This window comes from Thalia democratica, chromosome 8 (assembly GCF_965202585.1).
Source record: "Thalia democratica chromosome 8, ktThaDemo2.hap1.1, whole genome shotgun sequence".
Taxonomy (NCBI): Eukaryota; Metazoa; Chordata; class Thaliacea; order Salpida; family Salpidae; genus Thalia; species Thalia democratica.
Window position 1 is genome coordinate 24,574,023 of NC_139172.1, and position 6,719 is coordinate 24,580,741.

The window sequence follows — 6,719 nt, forward strand, 5'->3', positions numbered from 1 at the left end:
CAAATTCAGATTGAGAGTTTTATTCAACACGGTGTTTCATGCAAAGGCAATGATCACGATTAAAAACTCTATAAAGTAAGATAGACAAAGCAATATGTACTACTATAAGATGCTACTTAACAACACTAATCAACACTAATTATATTCTTATTACTACTAATTAAATTAAATGAGCTTGCTAAATTAACAAAAAGATTCCAAAACGCTTAATGACCAATTAAGTAAAACCTATTGGATAAGTACAAAATAGATAAATAAATAGATAAATAACTAGAATACACAAATGCAACAATAATACAATAAAAATATTAATAATAAAATAAAAGTAAATTAAAAACAAAATAAAATAAAGTAAATATGCAAGCACGAATGTAATATACTTTAAAAATTTGTAAATATGGACATGACAATGTTATAATTTTAAATAAAATTTAGCGAAGTGTCTGCAATTGCAAGTTAAGTCAGTATTTCTGGAATTGAGGGATGATTTTTTGTCGACAAATGCTGTTTCAAGTCTTTCTATATTGCACAGGGAGCAAATTTTGCTCGGTTTACGTTGATTAATGTTATGTATTATCTTCCACTTAACGTTTTTCTTGGTCATTTCTTTGTTGAATTTGGCTGTCTGAATGAAAGAGCTCAGTTTCGTCGATTCTCTCAGATTTTTGTTTCTGAAACTGTGCATATGCTCGTTATATCTTATTTTAAAGTTTCTTGCGGTAGATCCAATATAATGATGTTCTTTGTTATTGTGTGTTACCGTAGCTTTGTATATAACACTTCTGGAAAGGCATTTACCTTCCACTGGGCATGATGTTTTAACTCTGCAATTGCAAGTTTTTCTCATTTTTCTCCTTGTTTTTGTATTTCTGTTCAGAATTTTATTAAGGGGTCCGTTTTTGGGGAAGTGCTTGTCTACTAACTTGAGAAATTTTTTTCTTATTTGGTTTTTAAAGTTTAGCTAAATGGAGGGTTGTAATATAATACTTTCTTTTTTCTTCTTCTTTTTATTTTTTTTATCAGCTACGCCATCTTTTTGGTTGGAGTATTCTAGGGCTTTATTAAAGCCACTGTTTTTTAACGCTTCTTCGTACGGTTCTTTGTATTTGTTAAACATTTATTCGTTTTTTGTCAGATCAGACAATCTATTTTGTATCATATTATGTAGTTCTCTTTTGACACTTGGTGGATGATTGGAGTTTATATTTATGTATATTTCTTTTGCGCTAGATTTTCTGTGAGGATGTTATATATCATTTTGTAGATCAAGTGAAATATCCAGGAAATCTATATTGCTGCTGTCTAGTTCAATCTTAATTCTTAAGTTTTGTTCCAAGAAAACTGCTCTGATATCCTTTCTTGTCTTTTCTATGATTCTTTTTGAACGTTTTTTAATTATAAAAAGTCAATCATCGCGGTATAACCCAAAGTTTTCTTTAGATAAAAAATTGGTTCAGATTGTTTAATAGGAACAAACCAATTAATTCGCAAACTTCAGCGCCATGGTAACTTCCCATCGGCACGTCAAATAGGTCTTTTTTTGCATTCTTTTTGATTCAAACTTCGTTTTCATGTATAAGGACTGTCTTGCAAGAATGCAGTATAATGTCTATGTCTGAGCTGGTTATTTTCGTCTATTTCTTTGGAAATTCGATAGATTTCAGTAACAGGCTTTTCGATATACTTGGATAAAACTCCTCTATATCAAATTTTATGAACGTGTAACTACTTTTGTTGATAATTTTATTAAACCATGTTATAACATTGTCTGTGTTTTTCCACTGTTGCAATTTAGTCTTTTCTTTAATTATTTCGTCTAAAATATTTTACTGATTATTCCAATACTTGATTTTTGGTATAAAAAAGCTAGCTCTAAATTATTTAAATATAAAAATATAAACTTAAAGATATTAATTAAATAAAGTAACACTATAGTTTAGTTCTTTTAACCTACAAACTATAACTTATCTATATATTTAGATCAAATATTAAAAACTACAATGTTTATAAAATATATAAACTTCTTTGGTATTTCATAAATATTATTCCTTGGTTAATTTTATTTCAATTTACAGTAAAATTTAAAAAAAACATTAAATATTGTATATAACTTTATTGTAATACAAAACTAGTTATAAGTAAAATACAAGTACTTAAATATTTTATCAACCAATATTTTTTAAATGCAGATATTAAGAATTTTGCCACTGACTGTTATTAAAATTATGTTTTTGTCTAATTTTTTTTTATCATTTCCTCTCAAATTATAATTGGTCTGAGAAAAAAAAAACTGATTGAAAAATTCTATATATTTACCATTAATAGTTTTAGAAAGTGTTATCAAATCAAATTGCCATCTTCTATATTCCAGAGACTCCAATCCGAGCTTCACCAATCTATCTTTGTATGAGGTGTTTGAAATGTTGCATCTATTACAAACAAAACAGGTAAAATTTCTCTGCACAGACTCAATCTTAATAATGTCTTTTTTTAAAAGGGGACCATATTGGGGTATTGTATTCGAGTTAAGGGCGAGCGTAGTTTTTAAATAATTTAGTAATAATACTAGCAGAACTGGTCTTAAAATTTTCGAGTATTTAATAAGATGAATTTTGAGCAGTTTTATATAAATTATTTACATGTTCGTTTTTAAATTGAAATATAAAAATATTTTCCTAAAGTTATTAAATAGATTTATGCAAATTTTATATTTTATTCGCGATCGGTTTCGGTAGCAAGAGATTGCGACCTTTTCAAGCAAAAATAAAATATGAAACTGCATATAACAATGTTAGTTCATTATACTGTTGTTTAAAAACTTATTCATGCGTGAAGAATATAAACAAAAACAAAAGTGTTGCATATTCGAAAATTCAAGCACATCAGAGTATATTTAGGTAAAATTGGTACTAGTTTAAAAAAAAAGGATTGAATTAATATTAATATAATGAGTCAAATAAAAAAACTGAATCCAGAGCTTTTCTTAAAAAAAGAAAAAATAATAATGAAATATTTATACCTTTTCTTAAAAAAAAATTATAATAATAGAATATTTATACCTTGAAATTTATCTAAATGAAATTAAGAATTGTCTAAAATTGTGGTTATAAGCCAAAAGTCAACAAAACATTAATAAAACTCAAAGTCACTGAAGATTTCAAAATCTAACTTGTGTTAAGTTAACATAACAGTCAAAATTTAAACGGATTTAGTAACTATCTAAAAAAAATTCTAAAAATTTATCTAAGTAGAATTTATTAAAAATCTAAAGTTAATAAAAAAGTTTTTCGCAACAATTTAATTTATGTTAATTGGTTTCTAGTTCATATAAATATGAAAAGCTGTTGTATAATGATTTGTAATGATGAATTGTCCTCGAAAAGACATTAAAATAATTCCAAAAAGTGTACGACTCAAAAACAAAATAATTTTTCTTACATCAGGACCTTTAAGTAATACGCTTTTGTACGCTTTTTTGTTCAATAGTCAATATTAATGAAAACTAACTTTTATCTTAGGTCATTTTAGGTTATATTTTGATTAAAATTGTCGCTTTTTGTAGTTTCTAGTTGCATAACTATTTGCTTCAAGTTCTATCTAAGCTTAAACAATTAACCTTTAGTTTATAGAATTTTAACTACCATTTTTCCATTTCGAAAAAGGGTAAAGAACTCCAATCAATATTTTTCAAGTACTTTAGTTATGGCAACTGTGCTACACACGAAAATTATAAGGTTGTTTTATTTTTTTTAATGTTGCGTTGGTGACTGTTTAATATTTAATTAATTTTCACAGAATAATGTGATTTGAAAGTTACGGAATATTCTTGTTTTACTCGTAACAAAAGTAAAAAAAAAAGAAAACGTTATTTACTGGCAGGTTTGTAATTTAAAATTACATTTTTAAGCATAAGCTATGGAAATATAGTTTGTTACTGTTAGTTATGATTGTGCCTACGAGGTACAATATACCAAATTATCAAAATGATAATAAAATTAGAAAATATATGCAGTGTCGTGTATTGTAACTAGATATTTTTTTTTAGCGTCAAAAACTATGAAAGCTTTTGAAGGAAGTTAAAGTTATTTTTTACTTTGATAATTAGTTCAGTTTACCAGTCAACTATAATATTTTTCTAGTGGTAATAAAAATGTTAGTTCTATATTTGTTTTGTAAAGTTATTAAGCGGTATTTCATATACAAATTTATAAAGGTGATGGAGAAGATAACTTTAGAAAATTCTATAGTTTCATTTTTTAATGTATGTAGAAATTTTTGGGTAAAAATTGTAACTACTATTTTAACTTAATAGCAGTTTTTCTAATTTTAGGCCAAGTTTTTTAAAAAAAACGCATATTGAAATATAAAACTTAGACTGTAAAAAAAAGCTACTATTAAAAAAAAGCAAAAAAATTAATGATATAATGAAAACAAATTTCTAAATTGTTGACAAAATAAAAATAGACTTAACTTAGAAAAATAAGTTAGTAACAGGATAAAAAAAATTGTTAAGTAAAGCTTGAAATATAGGATACAACAAATCAGAAAAATGTCATGTATGGTATGATTTATTTCTTTAATTTAATGACAGACATTAGTTATAAACTAAGTTTGATAAGTATAATAAACATAAGTATAATGATAAATTGTTTTAAAACTGAACAAACCATTTAAAAAGTTTTTGTTTAAGTTTATTTAAAGTTCATAGTGATATAGATTGAAAAATTTTACGAAAATTTTGAATATAATGCAAAGTTTGGTTAAATTGTAAAAAAAATATATAAATTTAAATACCTGCTTAATTTCTACCTACTAGTTTTTATTATCATCGATATTCTTACTGATAGACCTTAGCTTTTAGACCATTTTTTAACCCACTTTTTTAATAATAAATACTTGATCATGTCACTTTAAATCAGGGTTTTCCAAACTTTTTTTTTCAAATTGCTCCCTTCGAAGAAATTAAAATTTTGCTTCCTCCAACAAGACTACCATTTAAAACACCTACGACCTTTTATTTTTTTTTTGCTCTTCATCTGCAACTCTAGTGTAGTTTATCTAGTTTATAAGAATATCTAGTGTAAGTTTCAAAATTTTCCCCCCTTACTAAATATTGCCCCCAACTTACTTTAAATACCCCCAGGGGGGCGGTTCTGCTTTAGGGAAACCCTGCTTTAAATTAAAATAAACAATCGGATATAAAGTATTCAACAATTGCAGTTCTTTGTATGTGGCAACCCTGGTTTGGTATTGTAAATATATTTTCTTACTACTTCGATGAAAGTAAATCCATTGTTTACAAACTTAAAAAATACAACTTTTTTGTTCTTTCGAGTTAGTGTTAGATGAAATAATGAAGTTTTTAAGAAAATCAGATTTTTTTGCAGCAACCAGCCGCAACAACAATTCTTTTTGTACTTTATTACCTGAAATCTTAAGATTTTATTTTATTTCAGAAAACCTACCTATATTTTTATAAATAAAACAAGCATATACTGAAGTTTGTTTTAAAAGACGCTCCCTAATAAGAACTGGTAATTTTAGCAAATGGAAAATAGAGAATATTATTAAAAAAATTTTTTGAACAATTAAATAAATCAATTTTAGTTTTTAATTAGAAATAATGTTTTTATTTCGACAAATCTTTGGTTGCAACATGTATTTAATTACTTTTTGTTTGTTTTTTATAACACTGTTGACTGAACGAAGCATATTACTTAATATTTCTATATTCTTCTGAATCTATTTCTGCATTTGTAAAATATCATATATCAAGTATTTAGTAAAGTTTTAAAGATGAAGTTAACTAGACCAGAGTTACCACAGATCAAGCTGAAAAAAATGTATTACTTCTAAATCAAATTCTTTATTAAGACCGACTCAAAAATACATAAGCAAAGACTTGAGATTGTGTAAGGTATTCAATCTTATTTTTATACAGACAGGATTGTCACTTTTTTATTAAAATTTTTTACAGGTTTTCCAAATTTCTTCCAGGTTATTAAAAGTTTTGATTTTTGGGTCTATTTTTAGTTAAAATTTAAGTAAAAGGTAACAAACTTTGTAAGGTAGTATAAAACATTGAAAAGATACTGTAAAGCTTCTTTAAATAAGTTTTTTAATAAAAAATAATTTTGATGATGACAAAAATTTTTATTCATATGAAGATTTTTTGAGTTACATCGAAATTTTGCTACTGAACATGTGAATTTTGTTCAAAATTCAAGAATCTTTTCAAAATTTCTCAAAGTCCAGGTTTTTTTGCCTGAATTGGCAAATTCCAGGTTAATTCAGGTAAAATGGCAACCCTGTATACAGGTTAAAACAACAGTTCTTTTGCTGGATTCCATTATCTTACTTTCATTGGCTTCATTAATTGCCATTTTAGTTCATCAAAAGATACACTGTATCACCTGGATTTGCTTATTATTTCTAGCAAGGTGTTTTGGAATATGGTCTAAGGCTATCATATATGACAATTTGGTTCGGACCATGTGGTATTACTATCGCGTTGTCAGGACACATCTTATTGTTAAGCTCTGTCACACGAATTGGCTGAGTATATGTGCTTGACAGTGTGTAAAGCCCGGTTACATGACAATTCGAATTCGGACAACTCGTATTCCAAAAATTCAAATTCTTTAAAAAATATTTAAAAGACTATATTTCAATAAGTAATATAAATTTGACAAAAACAAAAAAATAATATGTAGATCTTA